The sequence below is a fragment of the Pinus tabuliformis genome, chromosome 4_1 (assembly GCF_031772625.1).
Source record: "Pinus tabuliformis cultivar Carrire ecotype Pingquan chromosome 4_1, CPIR1, whole genome shotgun sequence".
Classification (NCBI taxonomy): domain Eukaryota; kingdom Viridiplantae; phylum Streptophyta; class Pinopsida; order Pinales; family Pinaceae; genus Pinus; species Pinus tabuliformis.
Window position 1 is genome coordinate 635,799,933 of NC_142303.1, and position 20,658 is coordinate 635,820,590.

Genomic DNA, 20,658 nt, shown 5'->3' on the forward strand with positions numbered 1-20,658 from the left:
AGTCCCCACAATATGCCTTTACCCAGGCTTAGAAATTGAGGTAATTGAATAGCAGTCGGTTGCTGTCGTAGTGTAGCTATGGAGGAGCACCTTCTTCTCTGTAGCAGGTGCTGGATTAAGCATTCACTGTTCAAGCTGACAGCTTCCTTTTTTTTGGGTCTGGTGCAACTAAAAATGTAAAATATCAGTGCTCAGAGGTCGTTACCTTATGTTTTCTTCAATGACTGAGAGACCGCACATAAGGTTTCAAAAACGCTCTCGCATAAGCTGCCATCCATCCGAAGATAATGTCAGAGATTTGTAATAACAACTTTGGAGAGGGCAGTAGAGTGACTCCTCAGGGACAGACTGCAAGAAACATTCAACAGTTTCTAAATTTAATGCAAGTTTCTATGGCTTCAACATCTTCAAGCTTTAAACAACTATCCTTAGTGCATGCTAGGACATTTACATGCAGACAGTGTAGAGTCTCACATTTATTACAATGCAGCCAACATATGGAGAATTCAACCGTTTATGAAACAACGTTGTCAGTCTGAGATAGCGTTACCAGCAAAAATGTACACAGTGACAGGGGTCAGGGAACACAGAAGAGAGTCTTAAAATAGCCAGAGTCAGGTGTTGTGTATATAGTGCCACAGGTCAGGTAGGAGAGGCAGTGGATTTCTCGCAGACAATGAATTAATGGAGTGTTACAGGTAATGGGTAGAAATGGCAAGTCTGCACACAATAAAATGCTTTATAAGGTGGAAATTCTGCTCAATTCTGATTAGGAGAAAGGTAGAACTGACATATATATAGAGACCACAAAACAAGTGGCTCAAATTGGAGCAGGACCAGCAATCGCCCGCTCTGATACCATGTTAAACACACATGGACAGCAAGAATAATCTGAAGGATAAATCATGAGAGTACAATTTTTATTAACAAGAGATATACATTTATAGTACATTATGTGACCATTGGGTTCCACATCCCAAGGTCTCTTGGACTACTTTGTCTATTCGGATTCCACACTAACCCATTGACGATTAGGTGTCCAACAATTTATATTTTTATTAATTTACCATACCTTTTTTATAAATATGGTATATGGCCCATAGGATTCATTTAAAAAAAAACTCTTTTTTGAGCCTTCTTAAATAGAAAGAGGGTTATGGACTAAATATAGAAAGAAGTTTTATTTATATACCATACCTATAGTTGATTTATATTTTTATCTAGTTACCATACCTTTGAAGTATAAAAAGAGGTTTTATTTATTTACCATACCTCCACTTTATTTATATTTTTATTTATTTACATGGTTGTGTGTTCATAAATATAAGGTGACATATGGAGTAAATATAAAAAAATGTTTTATTTATTTACCATACGTCTAGTTTATTTGTATTTTTATTTATTTACCATACCTTTGGAGTAAGTATAAAAGGAGCTTTTATTTATTTACCATACCTCCACTGTATTTATATTTTTATTTATAACTATCATAAATACATTTTCTTAAAAATGAGGGCGAATGGAAGATTGTAACTCCTAATTTCCAGGGCTAAATTTTTTTTACCCTCTCCCTTAAAATAAGGTGGCCTAACCTCCATACCTAATTTTTTTTATAAAATAAATTTGAGGTGATTTGTAACAATGTACTATGATACAAATTATTCGCCCAATAAAAATATAAAACCCCTTAATTTAGCCCAAGGGTGAAAATTCGCCCCTAAAATTTTCCATGGTTGGTGGATCATAATGCATCATCTTACACTAGGGGGTTTTTGGATTGATTTCATCTCGTCACGAGTGAATTGCAGGAAAATGTACCCTATCATGTCATGGAAAGATGATGGAGAAGGAGAAGAAGGAGGTAAGCATGCTTTAAGGTTCTCTTGTACTTGAACATACAAGTTGATCAATCAAGAGAAAGTGAAGGGACACTAGTTTGCAACCACTATCCAGGACTAGAGATCATTGGATATTCTGCATCACCAAGTCATATGGAGGTGAAGAGAAAGCATCTTAAAGAATACATCCAACACTTAGCAGCAAAAGTGACTTGAAATTTCCACATCATCAAGTAGTCCATGTCAACAGTGTCATGTCATGAGTGGTCATATGCCACATCACTATTATGGATCATGTACATTGAATTCAAAATGTATTGTAAAGTGGAAGTCCAAAGGTCACACATGGAATGTAAAGAGTCATGTAAGTTAAAAATTCATAGGAAGTCAAAAAGTCATGAGGGTAGTCAAAGAGTCAACCATGGTTATATATACTCTCTCATTGTATGAGAAAAGTACTTTTCACCTTGGCTCCTCCCGCGAGGCATTAAAGAGACAGATCAGTTCTTTTGAGGAGCAAGGAGTGGCTCCAATGCTCCACTATTGGAGCTAGTGATGCACTTTGTAAACATGTGTCTTGACTCTTGGAAATTTTACTCAATAATAGAAGCCTTCAAGGCCAGCATGTTCTTCATGCATGGATTATGGATGTTTATAGGACTATTCTGCGGATGTTTCTATTTCATGGTTTATTTCACATGTGCTAAGATAGTTGAACTATTTCATTTATTTTAGTACTTATCTTATTGAGAATGTGTTGTAATGGTTTTTATTGTTGTCCCATCCTTATGGACTATTTCGCACGATATTAGACAGATATTTCTTCATTTGTTGGTTGTAATGATCATCGCATCCTCTGTGGACTATTCCATTGGATGATAGACATATCCTTCTAGTTCATGTGTGTCTCTTCTTGCGGGGTACTACTACCTCTCACTTAGAGGCTCACTTTTCTCCCCTCTCTGTAGTCTAAGAACCTTGACACATTTAGAACTGAATACTCACCAGACACACCTTCTTGCTTTTTGAAGACACCATTGCATCCCTCTCTCTCTAGTTGATAGCTAGAGCCAAGGAATATCTTTAAAATATATGTCATTCGGGCCGATATTCTAGATGGGGCTCCTACACAAAATGGTGTGAGGTATAATTGGGACTTCACATCTGGGAAACCCCTTGGTTGATAGATTTATAGCACTATCAACACCACCTAAGGACAATTTTTTCCCTAAGTCCGCTAGGGTACAAAATGGTGTTGCGGAAAATTTTACAGAAGGGGTGTTGAAATTGTGGTTTTGAGAACTTAAATTTTAAATTCAAATAGATTTATCGATGGTTTCCTAAACCCTCTATAGATCCATTTACATGGTTAACTAGGGGCTTCATCGAACCTTTTAAAAAATAAAAAAATAAAAAAAATTCCTTATATGAGTTCCATAATTTAGATTTTAGAATCAATAAAATATTAAATTTAATCCATTAATAATTTAACCAATTTAATGTGATATTATTTTTCTAAAAATGAAAATTCAACTCGATCTAAATTATGAACAACATTAGAAAATTTCTATGTTATTGCACCGAGAGGTGCATTCTACAGCCCAGTATGGGGGCAATGCATAAGCACGTATGTTCGTGCTCAAAATATACCTTATCATATATCTTGAATTTGAATGGATCATAAATTTACCTTCGACAAAAGTTTTTACCACATTAAAATTCCAAATTTTATTATAATTTTTGTTATCATGTCATGTAGAAACCTTATTAAATCTAATATTAATATTTTTAAATATTATTATTATCCAAATTTAGGATTTTGTGATGCATAAAAATGCTTAAAGAAATTTTTCAGTTTTAATCACATCAAAACTAGTTTGTCGATCTGTTTCAAACCAACTAGTGTACAGAGCAAGATGGAGAATTAAGTCATGGAATTATATTAAATAGCTAGAGATTGATGCAGAGAAAATTAATTCTAACAACTAGTTCTAACGGTTAGGAGGAGACCCTTAATTTTGAAAGAAGAGAAATAATTAATTAATGAGGGATATTTTAATAAATTAAATAATAATAATAATAATAATAAGTAAAATAAAGGAGGGGTTCGATCTATTATAGGTCAATGAAAGACGGTCAAAATGAAATCAAGGTCAATAATGAATAAATTATTAATAACAATCATCCTCGATATAATCAAAAGAGAAAGGAAGATTAATACCAAAAGAATTAACTAAATAAAAAATTCTAATATTGAAACAAAATATATAAAATATATATAATAATTCAAGAAAGATTACAATATAAAGTGATAAACCATATTTTCTTAAGAGTTAGGGAAACAACATTGAGCTAGCTTTGGGGAAGCAACCACCAACAAAATATCCTTATCTATTTTCGTGGCCGGAGTTGGAGTAGTTGACGCGCCAATTGAAGGAGTTGGCGGATGTAGGCTTCATATGACCTTCAAGGTTCCCGTATGGTGCTCTAGTATTGTTCCAAAAGAAGAAAGACACAACTAAGTTGCAGATGTGTTGTGATTATTGTGCATTGAACAAGCAAATGATAAAGAACAGATATCCACTACCGCTTGCAACAGATTGCTTCGACAAGATTATGAAGGCACGAGTGTTTTCGAAGATTGATTGGAGGCATGGATATTATTAGGTGTGCGTAGAAGAGGGTAGTGATAGTGACGAGGTATAGAAGCTTTGAGTTCATTGTCATGTCATTTGGGTTGTGCAACACTCCAGCCACATTCTACACTTTGATGAACGATGTCTTGCATCCATACTTGGATTCATTCATAGTGGTATACTTGGACAATATCATGGTTTTCAGCAACAACATGCAGGATCTTAAGAAGCACTTGGCATTGCTATTTAATGCACTAAGGAAGAATTGCTTATTCTTGAAGAGTTTGAAGTACATGTTTTCTCAATCCAATATTTCGTTCCTTGGACACTTGGTGGTTCAAGGGTACATACGGATGGAACCTAGCAGGGTTCGTGCGATAGAGAATTGGGAAGAAGCGAATAATTTCAATGATATGAGAGTCGTCTTGGGGATGAAAAACTACCAACATAGTTTGTAGAGGGTTATTCCAAGGTGACTATGACACTGAGAGACCTGTTGAAGAAAGAAAAGCAATGGAGTTGGATCGATAGATGTCGTGGGGCATTTGAAGATTTAAAGAATAGGATGGTTACAACACTGATACTTAAGCTTCCTAACTTTGAGAGACCATTTAAGGTGCACACGAATGCTTCTAATTTTGTTATTTGGGGAGTGCTCGTACAGGATAGCTATTCGGTGGCATATGAGAGTCGAAAGTTGCAGGATAGAGAGTAATGGTATCTGGTTCATGAGAAGGAAATAATTGTGATCATCCATTGTTTGCAGGTATGGTGCCACTATTTTATTGGGAAACCATTTGTTTTCAAAACTGAAAATGTTGCAACAAGTTACTTTTCATCCCAACCGAAGTTGTTAGTGAATCAGGCTTGTCGGCAAGACTTCTTGGCATAACTTGACATGACTATTGAGTACAAGTCAAGTATACTCAATGTTGTAGTAGATTCCCTCAACAGGAAGGCATAGTTGGTTGCCATTGAGGGGAAAGAAGACCATGTTGAACTAAGTAGGAGTCGATTTCATATGAGTGAGGAGTTGCAAAATAGACTTCGTGTAAGTCTAGAGACCGATACTCAAGAAAAGAGCATTGTGAAGGAGGTGAAGGAAGGAAAGATGAGGAAGTTCTTTTTGCAAGATGGACTCATGTTCTATGGTAACTGTCTCTAGGTTTTGAAGTCATATGGACGTAGGAGGAACCTCTTGAAGTAGTTCCACCATTCTCCTTGGTCTAGCCACCTGGGGTAGCATCGCCTTTGGCATTATTGGAGAGAGGGTGCTTTTGGGAGAAGATGAGAGAGGATGTGGAGGAGTACATGCATATGTGCACCATTTTTCATTAGGAAAAATCGGACACCAGGAGACTGGGAGGGTTGTTGTAGCCTTTTTCAATTCTTGAGAGACCTTGGATGAGTGTTTCAATGGACTTCATCACTCAATTACCGTAGGCACAGGGGTATAATGGGATCATGGTCATTTTTGATCATTTTTCCAGGTATGACGTCTTCATTCCAACAAAGATGTCCTATGGAGTGGAGAAGACAAATGAGTTATTCTTCAAGAATGTTGTGAATTATTGGGGAATTTCGTTGGGTATTGTGTCCAAACAATATCCACGATTAACAGGAAGACTTTGTACCACATTTTTCAAGTTATTCGGGATAGAATTGTTTCATAGTTTTGAGTTACCATCCACAAACAGATGGGAAGATTGAACGAATCAAGTCATTGTTGGAGGACTACTTGAGATATTATGTGAGGGCTGACCAGAAGAATTCACCTGAGTTGTTGGATGTGGCACAATTTATCTACAACTTGCAGAAGAGTTTGGAAATAGGGTATAGTCCATTCGAGTTGGTCAATGGGTAGATGATTTTTATTGTAAACTTGAAGGTGAAGGAAAATTTGCAAGTAAATTTTTTATGTTTAGGGTAATGGAACACTTTACAAAACACATAAAATATTTATTTTTAAACTTAGTTAATAGCAATAATAGAGATAATAAACCATATCAGAAATACATAACATCAAAAAATGATAAAGGAGTTCACCCCTCTCTTAGGCTGCATCTCCTAGTCCAGCTTCCAATGTTGGGTTTTTTCATTAAGTGCTCACATTTGTGTTTACATGGATTTAAAATGGTCATAATGTAAATATTATGTCTCCAATGGCTTCAGAGTTATAAAAAAACTCTAGTTGGATTCTTGTTGGGCTCAATCTAGCTAAAAACTAAAGAAGTTATGCTCTCCCAGAGTTTCTTCTGCTAACTGAGCCAGACACTACACTGGACTGCTAACAATCCTATGAATTCCGCCTTTCCAAGCCACGTTGAGCGACAATTTTTCCTGGCGCCGACAAAATGCACGCCGAAATTAGTGCATTTTTTCGCCTAATTAAATCTCTTAGTAAGGCCTTAGGTAGAAAATTTGGGCCACATGGGGTCATGCGTCCGGGGGCTGGGGCTAACTGCCCGCCCCCGTCGGCATAGCCCTTGGATCCTCAATGAATGACCCCATGAGCACCATAAAATTAGTTCATTCCCAAACATTCCATGATTGTTGCCAAATCCAACGCTAACTTTTAAACACCCTGTCAAGACTGTGGTTATATGGCGGTTATATGTCAGTGGGTTGGTCCCATTCCTCCACCCCAAATATGTTCACTCTGACACTTTGGCATATGATCTGGTGGATTATAATTGGGGGTGTCGGAACCATGGGTCAAGGCTAAGTCTATGCCCTTGGCTCCACCACCTGTGGTCCTGTGGGTGTGGGGTGACCGGGAGCCAAGGCTTAGCCCCGGCCCTGGCCTCATTCCCCAAACAACATTTCGCAAAATTTTAAATAGATGTTGGGCACCGTAGTAGTTAAGCAATACCATGTGCCCTAATAGTAAGGTGTTGCACTGTTGGATTGGAGTTCTAGGTTTTGACTCTCTCGGAGGCTCGTTTTCCATACATAATTTTAATTCATTGTTGGGAGGCCATGTGGCAGCCCTCCATTGGCCCACATGATCTCCACTCATTGGGCCACTTCAAATCTACTTCGACCAATGAAAACATAGAAAAAATTAAACTAATATGAAGAGGACAAGTGGTAGCCTGTCATTATCCCACATTGTATAGTCACCCTACGAAGTCACATATTGCTTAAATGATCCACCGCAACATAAAGATAATCATGATTTTTTCAGAGTCCTCCTACAAATTCCATAGAAACACTTTCCCAAGGACGGGAAGGAACTAGAAGTGGAATATAAAATCCTAAATTTCTATTTCTAGGATTACTTGTAGCACATAAATAACATCCTCTTACATATCGTGACACACTTTCATTCATTTGAGGCCAATAAAAATACCTTTGTAATTGTGCCACCGTCTTGCCTACACCAAAATGGCTAGCAATAAGAGATGTGCTTCCCTTATAATGTTGACTCTTTCACCCTATGGAATGCATTGCTTTCCAAGATGATACAAATTTAATCCAATTCCTCTACTTGGTTGTCTTGACACAAAGTTGCATATACATCTTTAAAATTATCATCTAAAGCATATTAGTCAACATATCTCTCATGTGTGATAGAATTGTTCTTAAGAATAACTAAAGCACTAAAAATTCGTCTAGAAAGCATGTTAGAAACCTTGTTATAGATACCTTTCTTATACCTTATCACCAAGTGGAATTGCTGCAAGAAACCCATCCATTTGAAATGCCTCGCTTGTTGTATCTTAGTTTTTGATTGCAAGTATTGCAATGGTTGATGATTAGTGTGAATGATAGTTTCCTTTCCCATCAAATAGTGTTTCCACTTTTTCACACTTTATACCAATGCATACAGTTCCTTATCATATGTAGGATAGTTAACTACTACACCATTAAAAGTTTCAAAATGGTAACATATGGGCTTACAATGTTGCATCAAGACCGCTCCCATGGCATAGTCACTTGCATCTATTTGTATCTCAAATGGTTGTCTTAAGTCAGGAACTGCAAGAAATGGAGCTATGTTGATTCTCTCCTTCAATGCATCGAAGGCTTTCTGTTTCTTTCCTCCCCACTGAAAAACCTGCTTCACACTTGTCAAGGCATCTAATAGAGTTGCAAATGAAGAAAAGTTAGAAATGAACTTTCTCCAATATTTGGTTGCTCCAAAAAATCTTCTAACCTCAGTTACATTATTGGACTTAGGAAAATATACAACGACTTTGATATTTGGGGGATCTATCTTCAATTCACCCCCTCCAACAATATGTCCCAAATACACTAATGAGGTCTTTCCAAATTCACATTTAGACACCTTTAAAAACAACTTTTCTTTCTTCAAGACATCTAAGACTTGCCTAACATGTTTGATATGTTATTCATGGGTTTTAATGAATATCAATATGTAATCTAAGTAGACAATCAAAAAATCATCAAGAAAAGGCCTCAATACATCATTCATAACTCTCATGAATTTTGCAAGAGAATTATAAAGCCTAAATGGAATAGCCAACCATTCAAACAAGCCTTGCTTTGTTTTGAAAATTGTCTTCCAAATGTCTCCTTCAGCAATCCTAATCTAATGATAGCCATTTCTCAAGTCCAACTTAGTAAAATACACAACATCTTTCAATTTATCAATTAAATCATCAATTCCAGGAAGAGGGTAACGGTTTTTTACCGTAATCTTGTTCAATGCTCTGAAATCCACACACATGCACCATGTACCATTTTTCTTTGGTACTAAAACAATTGGTGACCTTCATCGTGATGTGCATGGTCTAATGACCCCTTTATCAAGAAACTCTTGGATTTGTCACTTGATTTCTAAATTCTCCATACCTGACATCCTGTACATGCCAATGTTTGGAAGAGGACTATCCTGCTGCAATTGGATCTCATGTTGGATTCATCTTTGAGGAGGAAATCCTCTAGGTTCCTGAAACATATCATCATAGGTGTTAAAAACCTCATACAAATCATATTTTAATCTTGCATCACATCCTTCTAAGGCTTCATTTTCAACATTCTCTTTGGGTTTGATCATCAAGAGTACAAAGTTCTTACTAGCATTATCAAGCTTCTTCATTTGTCCAGCATTCACAAGTGATAAATTCAACTTCTTGCTATGTGCTCTAACAATGTACTCAAACACATCTTTAAACAAGTGATATTTTTTCTCATTGAAATGAAATATGGCTCTCCTATCATATGGATATGGGCTTCCCAAAACAATACCACAAATTTCAAGTGGAATAACATCAAGCTCTACCTCATCTATAAAATTTGCAATGTTGGAAAATCTCAATTTACATAATTTTGTCAAATGCAATTTTTCATTGTCACATATCCAACCTAAAGGATAAGGTTTAGGATGACAAGTGGTTTCCAAATTCAATTTCTTAACAATGTCTTCAGAAATAAGGTTTGCTTGTGATCCACTATCAAACAATATATCTGCCTTGGTATGTTTTGAAATGACTCTAATGTGGAAAATATCTATTCTTTCCTTTTCATGTTGTATTTCATTGAGGCTACTTGAAGAACTAGTACTTGCAATAGAGTCCTTACCTTTAAATCACATGGCTGTGATCTTTGCCTCATCTCCAGAATTAGATCCTAAGTCATGTTGTGTAGTTGAAGCAGTCTTTTGTTCGCCTTTGTTGTTAAAAGTTTTGGGTCTCATTTCAGGATGAATTTTCCAACTGTGGTGTTCATCATGGCCTTGTTTTGAACAGTGTTTACATGTGAGTTTTTCTCCCTCTTTCTTGACTGAAGCATTCTTCTTCCCTTTTACTTTGAATTTACCTTTTCCTTTGTCTCCACTCTTTAATGGATTTTTTCTGCCCTCTTGAGGAACATTCTTCCCTCTTGATTCTAAATGAGTTGCTTGTACACATACTTAATCTAGTTTTGTAGGGTTAAACATGAGAATTATGTGTCTCAAATAACTATGCAATTCTCCAATGTATTTGAATAAAGTGTCTTGAGAGGATAAATCTATACCCAAAATCAAAGCTATTTTCCTAAACTCTTGAGTATAGCTTTACACATTTTGACCCTTAGCTTTCCTAAAGTTTTGCCAATCCATTATAGCTTTTTGCATGTATGCTAATAGATAAAATTTCCTTTTTATTGCAACAACAAAATCATTCGAAGAGGATAAAACCTTACCATGTTTCTTCATGTCCTTTTAAGTTTTTTCCTCCCACCAAATAATTATTGCACCTTCCAACGCAAGCTAAATTTTGGTCTCGTCATCCTTGATTCTTTGTATCCTGCAATACATTTCAATCTAACGAATCCAATTATCTAATTTCACAGCATTTACCTCTTCATTCTACATAGAAAATTCAAACTTTATATCAATATTTAGCAAAGGAGTTTTACCATGTCCCTTTGGATAATTTGGAGGTGTTTGTAAAAGGGTAGGATAAGTAGAAGATGAGGATGAAGATGAGGATGAGGATGGAACTAAAGTTAGTGGTTTTTCATCATTCCCTCCATTCCCTTTTGGACGCTTGTCTCCTTTTCCTCCATATCCCTTTGGAGGTTTCGAGCTCTCTCCATACAACCTTGAATTCCTCTCCTCATAAAGAACTTTTACCATTTCAAACATCTCAAAGAAGGATTTTCTGAAAGTTCTTTCATCTTCAGACATCCCTTTAGGACCTTCTTCATGTTCCATGACTATTGAATCTTGAGAGGTGTGTGTTCTCCTTGAAACAATGTGAGTCCTTGGCTCCACAAGTTCTCCTCTCCTCTTTTAAGCTTCCGCCCTTTAAGCATCAGAAAACACTTGCAAGCAAAATCAAACCTTCACAATAATTTGACTCTAATACCAAAATGATATGTAATGTAAACTTGAAGGTGATGGGAAAATTGCAAGTAAAATTTTTATGTATTTTGGGTAATGGATCACTTTACAAAATACATAAAAAACTAATTTTTAAACTTAGTTAATATAAATAACAGAGATAATAAACCATATTAGAAACACATAACAGCAAAAATGATAAAGGAGTTCAGCCCTCTCTTGGGCTACTTCTCCTGGTCCAACTTCCAATGTTGGGCCTCTTTCATTCAGTGCTCAAACTTATGTTTACATGGATTTATAGTGCTCAGAATGTAAATATTATGTCTCCAATGGCTTCAAAACTAAGAAAAGCCCCTAGCTGGGCTCTTTTTGGGCTCAATTCGGCCAAAAAATGAAGAAGTTATGCTCTCCCAGAGTCTCTTCTGCTAACTGAACCACAAATTGCACTAGACTGCTAACAATCCCATGAATTTCACCTTTCTAAGACACGTCGAGCGACAATTTCACCCAATGCTGGTGAAATTCGCACTGAAATTGGTGCATTTTGTTGCTTGATTAAATTACCTAGTAAGGTGGTAGACAGAAAATTAGGGCCACATGGGGACATGCGTCCATGGGTTGGGGCTAAAATAAGCATCATAAAACTAGGTCGTTCCCAAAATTTCCATGCCCATTGCCAAAACTCATGCTAATTGTTAAACACCCCACGGAGACTGTGGCTATATGGCGGTTATATGTCTAGAGGTTGGTCCCATTCCTCCACCCCAAATTTGTTTCGTTCCCGCACTTTGGCATATGGTACGGCGGATTATAATTGGGGGTAACAGAACTATGGGCCGAGGCTAGGCCTGCACCATTGGCTCTCCTTCCTGCACTCTTATGGGTGTGGGGTGACTGGGGGCCAAGGCTTAGCCTCGACCCCATTCCCAAACAACATTTCACAAAACTTCAAATAGATGTTGGGCATCATAGTAGTTAAGGACTACCACGCACCCTAGCGGTAAGGTGTTGCATTGTTGGATTGTAGGTCATGTGTTTGACTTTCTCGGAGGCCCGTTTGCCATACAAAATTTTAATTCACTGTTGGGAGGCCACATGGCAGCCCTCCATTCATTTGACCACTTCAAATCCACTTTGACCAATGAAAACATAGAAAAATTCAAACCAATCTAAGGAGGAAAAGTGGTAGCTTGTCATTGGCCCATATTGTACAGTCACCATGCCAAGTCAACATACGAACTTCCTAGTAAGCATTCCTACAACCAATCTATAATTTTTTACCTATTTGGGAAAATGATCAGAATGTGATATCCGGAGCATACGATATTAGTTTTGAGCAATTCAATTTGTGTTGGATTCAAGTTGTCGAGATCTATGCACTCATACAAGTTTTAATAACTTTTGAACACTTTAATTTTGATCACTTTACTGATCCCTTGGATCAAAAGATGCCAGTTGCTCCACACACCATGTTACCGAGAGGATATGTGTGGAGTTTACATGCAAAGAGGTTTTTTACAGTATGGGAAGAGTCCTTGAAGTTATCACAAGTTCACCTGACAGATGAAGCAGGGAGAATTGGAAGAAATGGGAAGAAAAGGATAGGAAGGATGCACACTTAGATGTTGGGGACATGGTCTTTTAGGATAACTAAAAATCAGTTTCAGCCACCAAAAAGGACTGCAAGATCGTTGATGAGGAAGTATGAAGGGCCATTATAGGTGAAGTGAAGGATTGGAGAGGTTTCTTATGAGATTGAGATATCAAAACATATGTGTTCAAAACATCATGTGTTCCATGTGACTCAACTCAAGAGTGGAAGAAATGATGTAGATCATCCTGAAAGAGAAACACCACCAAGAAGACCATCCATGATCATAGACTGACCAGAGTTAGTTTTGGACAAGATACTGGATCTCGAAACTATTGGAGTCAGGAGAACTGGCTGGGAGATGGAGGATTCTTTGTGGAGGTGGAAGAAGGAGATGACACGGTTTGATGATGAATTGGCACGATCAGTAAGATTTCCGAGGGAGGCAATGACTCGTGGTGGGGGAGGATGTCAGGACCCTGAATTGGTATCACCATCCCTAGGTGAGTCAAGCTCCCACCTAGACACCCATGACACTTAAGGGCGAGTCGAGGTGCGCATACCCATGTTGCATGAGAGCGACAGGCATAGCGATGGGTACCCGCGCGACTCGTGTAGAAGGTATAACATTGGGCACCTACCCAACTTGTGGAAGAGTGCATGTGTGTAGTGGCTAGGGAAGGCAAGCGGAGGTAGTGGGCATGGGAAACGACATGAAAATGATGGAGAGTGGCCAACATAATGTGTTGGCAAGGTACAGATGGCAAGGCAGGAACACCCAGCAAGGGGTGCCCACCCAAACGTGTGACAAGTCCCCTCATGAGAAAATGATGGATGTGTCATCTTGACCATGCCAAAAGACACAACGATTCGGTTTTAGGAAGGACGTGTATATTGGTAAGAGGTTAGTTGACCAAGGAGACATCGAACTCGACAAAATACATCTCACATAAAAGAGAAGGTGTAGTTTGAAGGCTGGGCAAAGGACAGTCTAAGGTAGCATGATAGAAGTTTGTGCAATCCAGGTGGGTCATCATAGTGGCCTGGGCAATGCGCCTACCCAAACCGAGTTTTTGTGTTGGTCTTATTTTTACTGTGGCTCTAAAAGACTTGATTCGTTGGAGTGTTGTGACTTGGTTGGGCCAACCTCCCACCACTTGTAAAATTCTATAAATTAATAAATTTTATTATTTTGCACGATTAGGTCTCTTCTTGTTTTTGCACTCGATAATGTTATGGTTTCCACACATAACTAAATAACATAATAAAAGAAATTGTAATAAATAGAATGAGTGTAAGGCATAGTCTAGGAGTGTCAAATCCTATTTTGAAGGAAGTGGCGACATAGAGAAGTTGATTAATTGGTCGTAGTGCGATATAAGGGAAGTTTGGCAGGGGCAAGGAAGTAAAGGCATCGTCGAAGTTGAACAAAGATATATTTTGTGACATAGTTTGGCATGGGAAAGGCAGCAAGTCAGGGTTAAGCTAAACGATAAGTGATGGAAAGTTGGCTAGAGTTCCATGGGAAATTTTCCAGACCTTGTATAGCTTGAAACGCATGAAAGAATACAAACCAAGGATTTAGATCGGACTTGAAGTTTTAGAAAATGAAGTTAAAGGAAAGCTTCTTCAACTTGGTTGGGAATTGGAGTAGAATGAAGTTGTTGATTGCAATGAAGAGGAAGTTGCGATATGTAAAGAAGTAAGTGTTGCAGATGTGCTGGAAAAAGAGGAGTAAATTGGGGTAGGAGAACTTGCCCAGCTTGAACCAGATTTGTGCACAATGCAGCCATTGAAGGAAGGAGGCACTCACATGGAGAGACCTCATGGAAATGTAAGTATTGTTGTAAATTTTGTTTCATTTAATATTTTGGAATATGGGCCATATGAAAAAATGGATGAAGAAAGTATTTCTTTGTCCATACAATGGACATACTTTCAATGGAAGATTACGATGAGACCTTTTGTAGTTGGGCATCAAGGAACATTGGTTGTTGTAGGACTTGTTGGGGTAGTTTGAAACCTTAGAGCAGAAGGTGCAAAATCCCATGACAAGGGTGCAACATAATAAATTTTGTGATGGGTGAGTCATTCTTAGCCAAAGGGAGAACTGGCTAAGTGTCCGATATGACTCATGGAGAAAACAAAGGAAGGGCATACCGAAATGAGGTGAAGAGGATATGATACGCATGATTTGGGTGGACTTCATCATTGCAGTTTCATTGAGTCCAAGAAGAAGTCTTGGGTGAACCTTTAGTGGGGGATATAGCAATGAAGGAAGAGACCTGCGATGTGATATGAAGGTAGGGTGACTGAGGGCACTAACTTGAATGGAGGCAAGGATGTGATGACTGAAGTTGTTTTAAACCTGTTGAAGTGGACAAGTTGGAAAGTTGAAGTCATGGGCATCGAGTTGAAGAATAAGGGTGCATGACAGACTTCGTGTAGAGGAATCAAGCGAGAGAACTTGTAGAGATGTCATATATTGACATCAAGGCGAATTTCGAAGAAAAGGGTGTTGGGAAGGATGAACTTTCGAATGCGACATGAGGACATTTTGCATATGGATCGATGGGTATGTTGGACACATTTGAATAGAAAGTCCATGGCCATTTTTGGATACATGGGAAACCTATGAGAGCGTTCATACAACAAAGAGCACAGAGGCAACTTGTGATAGCATTTGTGATAGATTTAAGTATGCTTGTCAAAGTGTTGGCTGAAGGTGGTTCATATGAGCTTATGATGACTTGGGAAAGTTGCAAGAGATGAATAATTCATACTATGGTGGTCATGGAATATATGGTTGATTAAGGAGTTGAGGTCAGTTTGACACTTGAATTTGATGTGGTATGGGATGCATGCCTTTGTAACACCCTCCTCCCACATCTAACCGAGTGACCGACCAACCCAGATAAAGATGTGACGAGAGGCTAATATTATGGGTTTCAACCTCCTATGTGACCTTAAGGAAGTGGAATCGATGGAAACACAACATACATACCTTCCACATCAGCTAGAGGACTCCTAGGAACCATCCCAACTACTCAGGTAACTAGCCCTTGGGTCCCACTGAGTTTTTAGACCAATTAACCCCTAGATGCTCCCATGATGTGGGAATTCATGTGTCTACAAGGCTCTGGATGCTCCCACAGCATGGTGTGCTAGCTCTAGGGACTATTTTTCTCAGTATTATGCTAGCGTCCCCGGGATTTGAGCCACTTTTTCAGGCCCAAAGCCCGAGTCACTGCCCAGAACTAAATGACACCTTCAGAATAGAAACGATAACAAGGGAATCATGATACAAATGTAATTACTTGAACAAGGGATTGACTAGACCCCTACTAACCATAACAGGAATTTCGTCAAACATATCACAAATATGTAATCTATAGGTGTAAAAAACAAATCTAAGGATAGGGATCTCACACTTATCTGAGAATTGCTAAGGAGCATTGTTCCCTTATATCATTGGTTACATTATCATATATTAGGTCATAGATACATGATTCATTTATTTACAAAAAAAAAGCATGAGGATAGCCATACATCATCATTGTCATAAAACATGCTTATAACCAGCATAATAACAACATAAATATTAAGGATACATCAGTCGTAAAATACACATATACACTAGTACATTTACACATACGATATCAAGGAAAGAACCTCTTATTAATGAATGAAAAAGCCAAATCGGCATGGGACTACCATGTTCCACCCGACAATAGATTGGTTGAGCCAAATCTCTCTTCAGCCAATCATCCCCATGCCATATTCCAAGCATGAATGTGTGACTCAAACCAAAAGAACCAACCATGGAATCCTAAGGCTAAACCACCTCACCCTCATTAATAGAAACTAGGATTTACTATAATCCATCCTGGATCACTAGGCCAAACAGTAAACATGTAATAACAAGATTTACCGTGATCTCCACCAAATCACTAGGCCAAAACAAGCATGGATGCCACCGAATTTCTCCACCTACACCGTGAGGAATTTTCCTGTCTCCTAGTCTCTCAGGCTTTACCGGCATCTACATTCCAATCTAGGGATAACAAGGCCCTAAACTGAGACTTCACCCTCTAGTCTTTACTGTACATCCTGCCATTAACCAGTCGAGGATTCCTAGGCCCACTGAGGCACACAATACCTGGCTTTACCACAACTCACAGTCCAATTCAAGGGTCACTAGGCCAGTGGATTTAACGCAATCCACATTCTGATCCAAGGATCACTAGGCCATGTGTTCTTTATTTCAGAGATCCACCTCACTCAGCTTTAAATCCATTCGACAATCTAGCTCAACCAAAACATGAGAACCCCATCACACCATGGTTATATGGAAATGGAAAGGCTAGGCTAAAAACACTATCAAACCTGGAAAAACCCATGTCATGACCGCAAAGAACCACATGTAAAACCATGCATTCCAAATCTAGAAAGAAGAAGACATATTCAAATTGATACCTGTAAAGAATCATGGCATATTCGCTTGATCCTTCTCTTCATTTCTTGTTCTTTGCTTCCTTTTGCCTTCTTTCTCCAAATCCTAAGTATGACACACTCCTCCAAGAGTGCTCCAAGAAACTCTAAGTGTCCAAAAGTATGAGAGAGACAAAGAATAATGAGAGAGATCCAAAACTAAACTAATCAAGCTTACCAATTGATCCTCAGAAGCCTTTTTATCAATGAGGCCTCTATTTTCTTAATTTTCCAGTATTTTCCTTCAATTTCCTCCTTAGATGCAACATTTGACCTTTCACCTTCCTTTTCTCGTAATTTCCATTATTTTCATAAATAAATGTGCCAAAAAATTTATTTTTCCTTTCCAAATGCCTTTGCTAATTTCCTTAGCCATAATAAACCAAATGAACACCAACTAGGATGTTTTTCCCAACATTCAGCTTGGAATACGTGTCCCATGACTGTGGCCTTATATATATTTTTACATGAATTTTTAACCAGGGTTGTTACAAAACCCTCCCCTTGGGGGAATACCGTCCACGGTGTTCAATGACACCTATAACTAGCAAGACCGCTAAAAACAAAACATACTGCCCATGGAGCTTTATAACACAGCTTGTTGTAGTATTTACAATGGCGATATGCTCAAACATGACAAACATACCATTTATTAGAGCTTTATAACATATCTCATTAAAGTTTTTACAATAATAACCACGTATACACACATACACATTTGCTTCACCTAGCAAATAATCGTAATTTCTATGGATCTTTATAAATCCAGCTCAATACATTATTTACAATAATACACACATATGCACATTTTCTCAACCAGCAAATAAAATGATATGATGCCTACATCCACAACAAGGGAATCTAGAGGCTTGCACCTCTACCTTCAAAGTAATACCAAGATTCACCTCCTTCCCAAGAAGTCCCAAATCCACTACAAGGTCAAATCTGCATCCGATTTCCAGTGCTATAATCCTGCACCACTTGTCCTCTCAGTGAATAGTTATCGACTCATTATTCCAAGGCACACTCCCAATGTGTATTTGATTCCATCTGGCAATGCTAATGGTTAGGAGCTCAAGACCAAGTGTCCAAAAATGCTCAAAAATGAAAGTGCTCAAAACTAGTTTAAACCTAAATGATTGGATAGGTCTCATCTTCCTGATTCTGGTGCTATGAATAGTTTGAAAAACAGACTCCGTATGCAGAAGTTATGACAAAATGAAAATTGCCCAATATCCTCCATTTTTTGAATTAATATATATATATATATATATATATATATATATATATATATATATATATATATATATATATATATATATATATATATTCCACAGAATATTCCATATAATATTCCATTTTTTTCAGCCAATAGAATGTTGCCATGTGGTAGGACCAGAGGCTGCCACGTGGCGCAGGTGACGTCAGTAGAATGGGCCATTTGGGCGCATATGTTAAAATTATTTGCATTGGATCATTTTGAACCCATGACCTACCCATTACCAACGCAACATGTTACCATTAGACCATGAAGGCTGGATTTGATATGGCCATGGACATTCAATATATAGCATTTAAATTGATTCTGGGCGGGCCCAAAAAGGGGCGCGCAATCTGAGGCCCACTAACTATCCATGTGACCACGTAGACGTGAATTTTAATGTAACTACAGTTGACTGGAGGAAAATTTGGCGGTGCCGCCATTTTTTTCAGACCCACCATCTTTGGCGGACTTAACTGTTGTTAACTAAAGTTAGTTGGAGTGGTTTTAGGGGCAAACTGGCAGTCTGAGTAAATGTGCCATAACTTTAGCTAGGAAAGGCATTTTGAGACGATTTTTTTATTTATTTTGGGTCTCTTCAATATTTTGGACTTAACAGAGTAGGTCTGAAGTCTAACAGAGGTCATCTTCAGAGGTTTAAGCTACAAATAAGATGAAGGAGCCATCAAGGCCTTGAAGGAGAAGGCTGTGTATTAGACTGTGTTTCTCTATTTAAGGTAATTGAACAGGCATTCCTAACTATTTCATACCTTTTGAATATGTTTATATGGTATCAGAGCAGGTTTTTGTTGTTTATATGCTCTAGGAAAAGTTATATCAACTATAGACAGAGTCTGAAGCAAGCCAGGAAGCCTTCGAACCACTTTTGTTATACAATTGTGTAGTAGATAAATGCTACTTCAGTCAATCTCTGGTTTACTTTATATTTTGAGCTTTTGTGCAATCAACCTTGACTATTTTATTGTGCACATGAGTTTGCTTGAGCTCATTTTGCAATAGCTGGTGTTAACCCTCTCCAAGAGTTGAAGGCATTTGGTCAACAGCTTGTCATTGTTGAAAGCTTTGAGAACTCTGTTTGAAGTTCCTTTTGTTATTTGACCATTTACATGATGTCAATTTCTTCTGCAAGTGAAGTTTCCTCCTTCATGAAACTCTTCAGTGATGACATGAAAGAAGAGTTCATTAAGGTGAAGGACATGGTGCAGATTCTCCTTGAGGATCAAAGGGAAAGTGTTCAGCTTCATGCACAATTGTTGGCTATGCAGGAAGAGAAGGAAATAATTCTCCAAAGACTGCATGACATGGAGAAACAACTCCTGCAAGCTCAAGAAGCTTTGTCCAAGAAAATACCTCTTCTTCAGGACGTAAATCATGAGGTAAATCATTCAGATTTGTCTTCAGTTTCCTCTATTGAAAAGTGTGTTGGTTCTTTTGAAAGGCATACAAGAGGTATAGGGTCCAAATTGATGCTGAAAATGGGCTATCAAGAAGGCAAAGGATTAGGAAAGCATGCACAAGGAATGATTGAACCCCTTTCTATTGAGGAACGACCCAAGAATATTGGACTTGGTTATGTGCAATATAATGGTGAAGACTCAAAAGCCATGAAGGCATGTAAGGCTAATTCAAAGAGAACTTTTGTTCCAATTTCCATGAGGCAAATATGTCAAATTTGTTTCAAAGATTATTGCCATTGCTTTAAGCCTTTCTTGAAGCAAGAAGATGGTAGACATGTAGCTTATGGCAAGCATGCAATTTTAGGCAGTTTTTAAGACAAGAATGATGATGTTAGTTTGCAATTTAAAGCTAGAGCCTCTACTAGTTCATCTCCTCATGGAGGAAAAAAGGATGAACATGAAAAGAAGCACAAGAGGTATAAATATTCTCATGATCAATTCGATTGTGTTTCTGCAAAGCATGATAATTTTACATTCTTTAATGGAAGAAAGATTTCTTGTACATATTGTGGTCAATTTAACCATCATGTTTCGAGATGCTGGATGAGGAAGAAAGCACATAGGAAATAG